The sequence below is a fragment of the Phlebotomus papatasi genome, chromosome 1 (genome assembly GCF_024763615.1).
Source record: "Phlebotomus papatasi isolate M1 chromosome 1, Ppap_2.1, whole genome shotgun sequence".
Lineage (NCBI taxonomy): Eukaryota > Metazoa > Arthropoda > Insecta > Diptera > Psychodidae > Phlebotomus > Phlebotomus papatasi.
The window spans coordinates 12,341,172-12,353,640 of NC_077222.1; the positions used below are offsets into that span (position 1 = coordinate 12,341,172).

Here is a 12,469-nt window from a genome sequence, read left to right on the forward strand (position 1 = left end):
GACAAGAATGGATTGGTAATTTGGCTGTAATGGGCCAGCGACCCCAATAGGGATAAGCGGTTGAAATGATGATGATTATGATAGGTCAGATTCGAGGAAAATGAAAAAGTATATAAACTATAAAGTATATTTCTATATAATTTATCAATTTAAATTTTGTAGGGTATTCTTTTCGTCCTAAAAATCTTCATTTTGGAACGCAATGCATGCCTGATACTACCCCACTGTCCCGTACTTTATTATTGTGTTGTTCATGTTATTATATCGTTTGAATTGAAGTAAATTTTTGACTGGCCAGAAGTGGTACAATAGGTGGCGGAAAGTGGTGAAAAGTTTAGCAAGATTATTGTACGATGTTGTACAAACCTTAAAATATATTAATGAAGGAAAATTATATAAGCCGCTCAGGAAAACGGTTTGGAAGCTTCTTGGCTTACCTTAAAGAAAATGAATATGCGGAAATATTATTTTAATGCCCCTTGACTTCTATCTCTGTCCTTGTCTCACCTATGAAAGGGAAAATGTGGGAAAATCATAAATCTGGCGAGAGAGGATCAAAAATGTACGATGTTGTACAAACCTTAAAATATATTAATGAAGGAAAATTATATAAGCCGCTCAGGAAAACGGTTTGGAAGCTTCTTGGCTTACCTTAAAGAAAATGAATATGCGGAAATATTATTTTAATGCCCCTTGACTTCTATCTCTGTCCTTGTCTCACCTATGAAAGGGAAAATGTGGGAAAATCATAAATCTGGCGAGAGAGGATCAAAAATTTTCCCCCTTATGTTTTGATGTGTCCTTTTAGGTGTGAAGAGATTATGTAGACAGTTCTGAATGAGCTATCAACCCGCTGCAACTATCCTTCTGAAGCTGTCCGGAAGGGTCTCTTAACCTCACTTCCACAAAATGGATTTATTTCCCGTCTCTAGAAGCTGCTGTTGAGGATTGATGTTCTATCCACCACGTATTAGATCATAAACACTTGATCTTCACTTAACTAATTCATTTATTATTAACTAAATTACAATAAATTTAACAATAGTTGCAAGTTAAACGCGCACAATCTTTCTTCGCTGCTGGTAAGAGTAAAAGAAGGGCGGAGAACGAACGGTACGGTTTTTTATATCTCAAGAAACCTTTCAACAACATTCTTTTCTCATAAAAGCTTTAGGAATAGATGATCATTTCGAATTAGTCCACATCAAACTGTTACTATATGGAAATTTGAATTATATGAAACAATAAATTAAAGGAATGCTTTATAATGCTTTTCAACTTCACGTTCGTGCGTGATAATCTTTACTGGAAAAAAAGTGGTTAGTGCACTGTATCTACGAAAATGGGATGAAATGCTGAATGTCCTCCATTTATTCATCATCCACGGCGCGTATTTTGCCCCAAAGTCCCATCCAACCGCTTTTAGTTGTGTAATCCAAACAAAACGGTGCATCCATGGCACAAGACTCCGAGATATAAAGTATCCTTCCAACCCCCTTCAGATTTCCCTGCAATTTCCCATCTGCAGCATCGAAGTTGACGACAACAAGAGGAAAAGGTGCAGGGGGTTGTGTAGAAATCTTCCTCGAAGGAATGAATGGCGTTCTTCTGGGAGGGAGTTTGAGGTTCAAGGATCTCGTGAATGATGACTGTTTTGTTTGCCGTCGTCTTCGCCGCTGGTGTGGCACTAAATTGCAATAATAAATTGAAAATAAATAGCAAGAGGGATTTATCAGCGACAGACGACGTTGCTCTACATCAAAGTCTCTAATGTGTCTAATTTATGAGCATTAACCCTCCCCCATTTGGTTTAATTTCAACAAAAAGATCATTAAAAAAAAAGACTGACAAATGCGCCTCAAGAAAGTGCACTTAAGTGCCTCCCGAAGACATCGTGAGGTACCACCTTGCGCAGCAAATTAATTTAATTTGCATTTTTACACTTAAACTCAGCTTTTTGCAAATGAATCTATTTGCATTTTCATGTTCTCTGGCCGGGCTTCTTCTCCGGAATGGTGATATTTGAAACCCATTAAATTGAGAATTAAACTTGGTAAGACGATGTGGGAGCCAATGCTACAAGATACTTTTCACCACTCATCGTCACCAAGATTGGTTAAAATTGAGAAATATCGTGTTTTCTGCACAATCTCATTTCCAAGAAAATCATTGTTCTAACAACCTCAATTTGGATTTATTCTCCAGGAAATGGAGAATGCTTGTACCAGGTTCTTTGCGGTTGAGGGGAAAATCTTAAATATCATCGTGTTTTATGATTAAAGAGAAATTGAAAAATATGAATTTGAACTAGAATTATGGAAATATCAAACTAACCCTAAATATTCATTAACTTAAGAGATTTTTTATTCAACTTTATAGACAAATACGATGATCGATACCTTATTTATATCCCTTGACTTAAATCGAATTATGTTTAACGAGAATCATACAGGTTTTAGACTGTAAGCTTAGTCCAGAAAGTCCCAAAAACGTAAATAAAATAAAAACAATTTTAATGATTTCTCAAAATCTAATGTATTATTTGCCCTTAATATGCAAATTAGAATAGAAATTAGAGAAGTTAAGTCATTTACCTAAACCTTTGGTCTGAAGCCGGGTTTATGAAATTTTCAACATGATATTTATAATTTTCTAATAAAAATATCCTTAAGTTCTTGGAGCAACAATTTCGAAAGTTTAGTTTTTCGGTTTAAGAATTTCTGGAATAGAATTTTATTTCATCTCCTTTCTTTAATCCATCCCCGTGGGACCATCGCCGTCTTAGCCTCGAGACCATATTTATGTGGTAATCTATTTAAGAAGACTTTGACTGAATTATATATTGGTCAATAAAATATTAAAATGGTTCGCAATGACTATGATCCTTTTTATATAATATAAATGCACGGATTTTTGACCTGGTTCAGATTTATTCAATTGTATTCACGCGACGTTTCGGGGACGATTTTTCCCCTTCCTCAGGTATGAAAATCAAAAGGACAAATCGGGTCTTGGAACAAAATAACTATCACTTCTACTTTTGAACAAATTGATACGTCCAGCATGCCGGTCAAATGCAGACTCAATCTGAACCAGGTCAAAAATCCGTGCATTTATATTATATCAACTTTGAATTGACCGAATTTTATCGAACATCCTTTATATATTTACATCATTTTGGTCGTGGGCCCATTTATCATCCAGTTTAACAGTTCACGACTGTCAATTCTTTGCCACTTCAGGAAGATGTTCGGGTTCGATCTTAAAGCATTCCAAGACAAGATCTTAATTTAGATTCAACCACTCTGTCCTAGGTATGCCCCTAGGTCGAAATCTCCTCACAATTGTTAGCAATTACTTATTTTTTTCCTTTGGAAATAATACGTTACTACTTACAAATTTTCATTTTTATTGACCATTTATTGACCATTTACTTATCACAATTTTGCTGTCTCTGCTGCAGCATGCAAAGGTTCACTACAATTAGTTAAATTATAAAAATTGTAGATCTTCGGAAAATAGGCTATCTAAACCTTTAGTTAGAAGACTGTCTAAATATTTTATGTTAATAATATCATCCTGAAGACCTTGTATTAAAAAAATCAGGATTTTTCGGAATATTAAAAAAAATAAATATAGTAAAGTTGTACTGATCTTTCTTACAATTTCATTTATTAGAAATATATACTAGGTCTTCTACTAATTTTTAGATATTTTTGCCAGTTATATATGGAAAATTTAAAGAAATACAAAAATTAAACGAGACGATCTGGGACAAAAGCCAGTCATACATCTAATTTTTCACTTCTTAAGAATTGACTAAGTGCTACTCAGGCACGCCATGAGAAAGCAACCAGAACAATTTTTAATCGGAAAGCGCTAGGTCTGAAGAATATAGAAGGGGTAGTAGCACATCTCATTTTTGCTTTTGATTTTGTCCTGAGTCCATAGAGATGCAATACCACGGAGCATTGTCATATCAGTCGCTTGTGTTTTTTGACCGATTTTGGTCAGTTTTCGACGAATACATGATCGAGATTAAACGGAAACAATGCTCATTGATGGTATCTCTTGGTTTAAGCAATACGTATGCCATAATTCGTCGACGGTCATACCAAACTGTATTATCTTCGTCCAAACAGACTTGATCGTACTTTCGATTTTGATGCTTTGATATGAAAAGCTACGATATTTTAGGATTAGAATACTAGAATGTTACCCCGTTTTCAAAAGTTTGTACAAATTCATGATGGAAACTTTTTCTTTCACACCGACAAAACTGCAAAAGTCAATTTTTGAATTTTTGTTGGTCTTTTATGGCCTCTACACACTAGAGAAATTTATGTCCATATTGAAGCAAATTCCCTGTGCTTGTGCATGAAAAACTTTTCAATATGGACATAAATTTCTCTATTGTATAGAGGCCATTAGTCAAACTGCTAGAATACATTTTCCTCCATTTGGAATTTTCCTATGTTATGTATACGCTTGAAGATACTTTGCCGAATAATATTGAATTCTTCCATAAGCTAATTTTATGATTTTCACCCAGTCACGCTTTCAGATCGGCGCCATCGTTTTTGGACTTTTTGTCCTCTGCATCGAAATCGGAATTTTTGTGCTGACTGAATGTGTGCCGACTATATGTGTCGAGTATCACTTATGTCTGATGTATAAATATTTATTGAAAACCTATAGTAGTTTATTCGTCAAAAGCTTCCTTATATGGGCTTAAGACCGAAAGCTCAGAACTATAGCATTGCTTCTCTAAATTTTTATCGTTTAATATCTTTTGGAAAATTTTGACTAGTTTTAAAATTAAAGCAAATGATCCAATAAATTCTAATTAAACCAATAAAACTGGATCTAACTTAGACTTTAAAATCCTTTGAGAATTGGGCTAAATCGAAGTTAAAATTGCAAGGTCGGCTTTAGACTTAAGGTTTAGCCAAGGTCCCGATTATCTCGAAATTCAAAATAGCAACCAATTTTATTGCTTTTCCAAAATTTAATCGATCACTTGCCCATGTTGACTAATCTTAAATTATATTTTTTTAAAAATCTTGATTGATAAGAAATTAGAGAAGTTAAGCCATATGGCCAAGCCTTAGGTCTGAAGCCTGTATAAGTAAGTAAAAGTGTTTTTTTTTAGGATTCGTAATTAATTCTGAAATTTCGGAATTTACAATTTCAGAAATTTTACTTTTGCTTGCAGAATTGATAACTATTTTATTAAATTTTTAGTGAAATATTTTTTTTATCTTTGAAAAATATGAATTCTTGACCCTAAAAATATTAAAAAATATATAAAACATCTTTGAAATTACTATCAGTGTTGTTTTGTTTTTATGTTCCACGTTGGTTTTCTAAATAATCCGAATTTCGAAATTAAGATTTAGGGGAAAGCACGCTACCTTAGGACAACTCAAGCTTTGAACTTGAACATCTTAGTTTTTAATATGTTTTTAATGAATTTGATCCATTATAATATAATATTTTAAATGCTAGTAAAATGCCTCAAATTTCCTGAAAAGACCAATTGGTCAAATCGGTCAAAGCTATTACGAACATATAAAAAGTTTAGTTGTCCGAAGGATGAGTCTTTCGAAGGCAGTGCACTTTCCCCTAGTTCTGTGGATTTTTTTTTTTATTTTTATTTAGTCTCCAAAACCGCGCTGGTCGCACGATCAGTCTACACACTGAGTGAGAGAAATCCGAAAAAGTTAAAATAACATTCCGTAAATGTTTATTTTTAAACCTGTAGTTTTGATCCGAATTCGGTGTAAATATTATGCTTTTTAGGTGTATTAGGGGTTAAAGTTACCCTTTTTCATGTGAATTTTACCCTTTAGAAGGTGTAAAATTAACATTAAAAAATGTTTATATATTTTTACACCTAAAAAGTGTTAAAGTTATGAGGAAAAAAAGTTAATCGCATCCCCATTTTTTTCTCAGTGCAGGATCGTACTGATCAGAACCCAAAGTGGACCGTGAGTGGCAGACTTGTTTACCCCCTGTGAAGGATCACTTTTCTTTTTAAAAAATATTTTTTTGATATTCTGTTACTACATTTTTGAAGATAATTTCAAAAATTTATTTTTGGGCTTTTTAAAATATTTGTGCAGAACCCATTACTTTTATGTTAAATTATTTTTTAACTTCTCATCAAAATCCAACATACAGAATTTCTCAATATTTTGAGAACTACTAACCCTTATTTACCACTTATAGCAAAATTTCAAAATTCAGGCCAAATATCCTGGTTCAATTCAATAAATAAATGCAGATTTTCAATTGAGATTGCATACCCTCTTCAACAAAATGAAATTCTCCCATCAAAATTTTGAAATGTGCAAGAATTTTCTTCAGGATTTTGTTTTTCAAACCTTTTCCAATCAATTGAGAAAATCCTCTGATAAATTCCTGCTGTAAATATGGTGAAAATTTCACAAGTACCACACTTCAATAAAACCATGAGATTTTCAATGATTCTGCATATTTAGGCAATATTTTGAAGGCAGATGGGTAGAGGAATTTCTGCAATAGATTAGAAAAATGCAATGCTTGGAAGTTTATTCACATGACTCCTCCATGCGGAGCATTGTGCATCCCAGGAACACATTTTCACTCTCCACTTGAGCACCATGCACCAAGCTTTCCCGAATCATTGCCAAAGTGGAGGAGCTTTTGCAAACGGAGAAGCACAATTGAGGGTGTTAAGAGAACACGGATGAAATCAAGACTTTTTTTCCCAACCCACCCACTCCCACCCTCAATCCCATGGCTCTTCTGTCACTCGAACCATCGTGAGACTGTTATCATTTCCATATGAAAGCAGTTTGTATGCAAAAATTTGCTCCCATGCACAACAGACAACAATGTTGAGCTAGTGAAAGGAGCATAAGTGGCAAGAGGGGTTGTATTTCGAGGTGATGGTGGAAAAATCCGAGAGAATTGCATCGCTGCATTGTTGGGAGCAATATTTCCATCCCATTCCTTCCTTCCTTCCTTCCTGCAGTCCCTCTTTCGTAAGTGTCTCTCCACTGAGTACTCAATGCATCCCTATGCTCTCGGGGGGTTGGTTCAGCATAGACGGCTCGGAAAACATAATGCCTAAACAGGGTGAAGAGCTTTTGGATGGATTTTCCACTAAAGTGCCTGAAGAATGCATTAAATATTCAACAACTATTGTGAAGATGCAACCGTTGATACGGCACTCTTGTTCCCAGAATTGAGATTTAAAAGTTCGACTGAAACGAAGTTAGAATAATCATATTTAGATATAATGTTATGTAGATTGTTCCTCAAGATAATGATGTTTGAAAATGTGACACAAGAATAGCATTAAAAAACATTTTAATAAGGATAATAATGGTGTGGAATGGATTTGCTTTTATCAAGCCACATAGTCGAGTAACCACAATAATTTCATTTTACGAGCTAGAAAGACTGGCATTTTAAAATTCTATCTTGTTTTGAAACACTTTTCAAAAACGTATATAAAAACTTTAGAAATTTTCATCAGGGAACCATTCGATTAACTAATATTAAAAATAGTTAAATGTAGTATTCAATATGGAACGCTTCTTTTGTTTCTCAAAATTCTATAGGGGGAAACTGGGGCACCACCAAACACGGGGTAGCACCAAACACTGCGATTTTTTAATCAGATATTCGACTTCTAAGGACAAGACCTATAGGAATTTATAGGCATTATAGGGATGCTTGTCTACTGAAGGAATGGTCGAGTTAGTCCAAGTAGTTTAGAAATAAAAATTAGTTTTTGCTGGTACCCCGTATTTGGTGGTGCCCCAGTTTCCCTTTTTGTTTATTTTTTTCACTTTCTTGAGGTTGCGCAATGCCAAAGAAAGCAAATTGATTTTAAGATTGCATCTATAGGTACCGTTTTAATTTCTTTTTAAATTCTACTTCTCGTTAAAAGTAGACGAAGAATAATCCCGAGTAACCATACTAAAATCTTTGAACTAAATAAACTTTTTCTACAATGAATGCGGATGATTTTGCCGTCAAGAGTTCTGTGCCCCTTGCTTTTCTTTGATTTTGATTAAAGATGGTCTTTAACGATCCGATCTACCATGTCCGATCGATGAAGATCATCCCTCAGTTCTAGAATTAAAGAAAAGCTTCTGATGAGCAGGAGTTAGAATTACCCTGGAGGGCACACTCACCCGCATGTACGGAAATTACTCTGCGTCCGTAAAAAAATATTAATTTAATTAATAATTAGAATAACATACTTGATTAGTAGGGGAAAGCGCGCTACCTTCGGACGATTTATGCTTCACACAATTTATTTTTTCAATGTGTTATAAATGAATTTGGACCATTGTATTATTATATTTTAAAAGCTAGTCTAATGCCTCAATTTTTCAGAAAAGAGCTATGGGTGAAATCTATAAGAAACATATAAAAAAATGAAGTGTCCGAAGATTAAGTCGTCCGAAGGTAGCGCGCTCTCCCCTACAGTAATGCCAATTAGAACTTTAAGTATAGAGGCACGGAAATGAGAAACAGTTTTCTGTGATAGAGGATACGACTAGGGGAAAGCACGCTACCTTCCGATGACTGAATCTTCGAACAATTCATTTTTTTTTTCATTAATTGGGCCCATTGTAATATTATATTTTAGTAGCTGATCCAATGCCTCAAATTTCCAGAAAATATCTGTGTATAAAATCCATTAAGAACATGGTAAAGAAAATTGAGTTGTCCGAAGCTTTAGTCGTCCGAAGGTAGCGTGTTTTCCCTTAATCCTAATTACCTCAATTGTCGGGTAACGCACAGCGCACAATAACTTTTGTTTTGTAAATATGTTTTTGGAATTCCAATGAGAGTAAATGAAATGTAGATCTAGTCCTCTCGCTCTCTCTCATAGGAAGTCCTGAAAACATGTTTACAAACAAAAGTTATTGTGTGTTGGTCATAATGCTAAAAATAACATGTTTGACTAACTGAGTAAGTCTATCTCTTAACCTTTACTCTTATTGTTACACAGGTACTAGCAAGGGTACTAATAACAGTTTTTGGCACTCAACCACTGTCCTGCAATCTACTTATTTAGTGAAACACTGGTGGTTCATCCTAGTTTTCTCTTTGACCTAATATAGTAGAATATGTAAGGAAAGGTTTTGAAACCTCAGACATGGAAATTGTGTATATATCGATTTTTTCCTTAATGATTTGAACCTATTGCTAGTCCTATATCTCCCACTTACTAAATAGGGCCTGGCCAAATTTGTAAAGAAAAATGGGACAACATTTAGTGGAGCTTCCGTTATCTTCTTCCGCTATCCGAAGTTATAAAACCTTCCATTATACGGGTCTTAAATTTAAGATTTTTCCATATGGCTCATTAGCTTTATTTCTGTCAGATTATTACCCAAGTACCATAAGAATTATTTTTAAGGATCTTCTCTAGTCTGAAGACGCTCTTAAAAACGTTTTCACATGTGCGCTACACTGTAAAAAGAATACACGGCTTCTCTCCAAAAAAAAAACCTGAAAGCAGAGAGGTAGCATTTGCGTATTACGGGAAAAGCACTCCTGACACTCCCAGACGGTCTACAATGGACATAGCAGATCGTTCCAATATGGGATAAACTGCATCATTGCAAATTGATAACATTGTAACTAATATCCCCATTTGATTAATGATTCTAACAGCCAGGATTTCAACAAAAGTGTATCAACTGTATCATACGAAAACTATAATTTCAAATTTGCTTTACTTCCATCGAGTAACCATACAACCGATCAACCATAAAATACGTAATTTTAAATCGTCAACAAAACTTGGTCAGTTGATCAATTAGTTCTTATCCCTCAGAAAATTATTAATAAGAATTAATTTACTTAGCCTTCGTCGAGCGACCATACTACCAACATCAAACGTAGAATGAGAAAGGAGAAACAAAAATTCCTTTCGTTGATTTTGGTCGACAGAAGCAAATTGACTAAAATCTAATTACCCTCGGAGACTCTACTAATTTTTTCCCGAGTTTTAGCCACGGTAGGCCCAACTCCTTTCCAATTTGTATAACTTTTTTCCCCAATTTCCCTTCGATTGCAATTCAATTAACGCACCAAAAGCACCTCTTGGAGGGCGAGAATTGGTGTGGTAGGAAAAAAAAAGAACGAGGTGGAAAATATTAATCAAATTCAATTTGAGGGTAAACAATTGAATGGCAAACATTTCTACATAATTAGCTGGAGTGGAAAAATCAACAATGTTTATTTTTCCATGGTGGGGGAGGGGGGATGGTGGTGGCCTCTTTTGCACACCATGAAGTCCAAATGCGAGGAAATGAACATCGTCTCGAAATGATTTATGATTTATACTCACCTGATTTTTCTCAGTGATAGAGATGGCGTTTTTGAGGCGCGGAGCTGTAGAATTAGGGAATTTACTGCCATTTTACATGTAATTATTTAATGGCATTTTCTTGATGTTTCTGGTTTGGGGACTTCAACCGGGAAGAAGGCGCTCTCGAAAAAACATTTATCGTTTCGGGGTGCTAAAGAATGGCTTTTTGCCGTGAAACTTTCGAGAGAGAAAGAATATATGTTTGTTGTTTTATTCTGGTGCTTGTTGCTCTCGCCTTGTTGCGTTTTTATTCACCTTCCTTTTTTTCCCTTTGTTATTTTTTTCATGTATTTTATTTTTTAAAATTCTGGTTCAGGAGGGCACCCCGCGATTCCGCGATACACCTTCGCAAGAAGAAATCCAGCAAACGGTGCGCGAGATAAGCGTGTTCCGTTTTATTTTCGTACAACACGCGGACGACTTAATGAGCTGATATCAAGTCTCAAAGTCATTAAGGTTGGGTTCTGTCCGAGGAACAAATAAAAAATAAAGTGAAAATAATTTAATACATACAAGTCAGAAGAGAGAATTCTCATGTGGAATTGGACTTTCGTGATTATGGGATATTTTGGAGCGGACGCGCACATTTTAATCCACCGTGAAGAGGTGAAAACTGCTGTTACAATATGCGCCAAACATTATTGAAAGTCGTTCGCAAATTACACCATTTTTTCCCAACCCTGTCTTTATGTTTGTTTTTGTGGTTTTTGGTCAATTTGGTCGGCTCTATCGAGGCATTTAATACGAAAGAAAAGGTTTGGATTGAGTGGGAAATCCAACAGATTGCAAGCGGTCTTGTAGATTGTTTCTCATCGAGAAACCATACTTAAATCAGAGTTTCTATTCATCATTTAAAATTTATAGTTGTCTTTATGAATTTTCAAATTGTGATCTAAGTTTCAAGAAATGAGTAGGGGGAGGCTTTCAGGCTTCGCACACACTATGGCTTCGAACACTTCATATTTTTCCCATATTCCTCATCATATAGAGTATAAGTTTTCATCGAGAAACCATACAATATACAGTATGTTAATAAATAAAAGTAAATGATTAGGACTGAGACTGGAAGTTGCCTATTATTCCGTCAACGGATAGTCTGGCATTCAATAAAATAGAATTATATAAAATTATCCTTTTGACAAAAAGGGTACGAGACAACTGATTTAAGCTAGTTCACGGACCCTGGTAAGAGGCTCTGGGAATTACGAATGAGACTTATATAAGTATTGCGGCCACTCATCAAACGGAAAGTAAATGACACCATTCTCAGACGGAGATGTGATGGGAGATCACTACCTACCAGGATGTTACGATGTTAAGGGGAGTGATCACGAACACCAAGGTCACAAATCTACCTGACACAGCCGTGGAAGGTCACAGACATCCTCCGCAGTATCTCACAATCCGCTGTGTAGGACAGTTTAGCCCTATAGGTTGTTATGATAGGGTTTTAATGCTACTTCTTGGTGGTACGCCTAACCAAAGACCTCTCTACCTAATTCCAGAATACGGGGATCGCCGGGTCCCGTGCTCTGGATAAATGGGTATGAAGTCTTTAGGGTTAATGACAATGAAGCAGGAGCGTGTGATACATAGGGTCTTGAGAATGGTCTCAACCAAACATCTCTCACTGCTCTGACCGCTATCCATTAGCATGATCTATCCGTTTGACTAAGCAAATGAGTTTGCTTGAGAGCAAACTCCTCTGCACTCTGGTGTAAAATCCGAAAGATGATGAACGGTAGATCGTTACGGGCTTCTGGGTTGAATCATGAGTTTAACCGAGGGACCTTCATGCCTTATCCTTGACCGGTGTTTTTAGTGAGACTACTGCCATGCTGGGTAACGGAATTGAAACCTTCGGGGGCTGAAAGATGTACGAGGACACTGGAGCGGAGCTATGAGGAGTGAGGCGACTCCCGATGGTCTACGGTTCCAAGTGATCTCTGGACTGTGACCAGTCCAGGTGCTCACAATGATCCTCGCCATTTGAAAGCCATATTGAGGAAGGAATCGACTGGGTTGTCGGTTTAATTGAGATGGTAAATACTGAATTTTGGTCTTAGACAATTATTGATTGAGAGG

General features: G+C 35.7%; 1 long non-coding RNA gene across 2 annotated transcripts; it reads right to left on the minus strand.

The window, feature by feature from the left end:
• Positions 1-348: 348 nt before the first annotated feature.
• On the minus strand, positions 349-1,290 carry LOC129800035 (uncharacterized). 2 transcript variants are annotated; one of them, XR_008751577.1, is made up of 3 exons: positions 722-1,290; positions 438-651; positions 349-366 (listed from the first exon to the last, which is right to left on the minus strand). It is a non-coding gene; the product is annotated as an uncharacterized LOC129800035 (long non-coding RNA). The 2 variants fall into 2 exon arrangements; XR_008751576.1 differs by having other exon boundaries at positions 354-437; positions 508-651.
• Between the last annotated feature and the right edge of the window lie 11,179 nt (positions 1,291-12,469).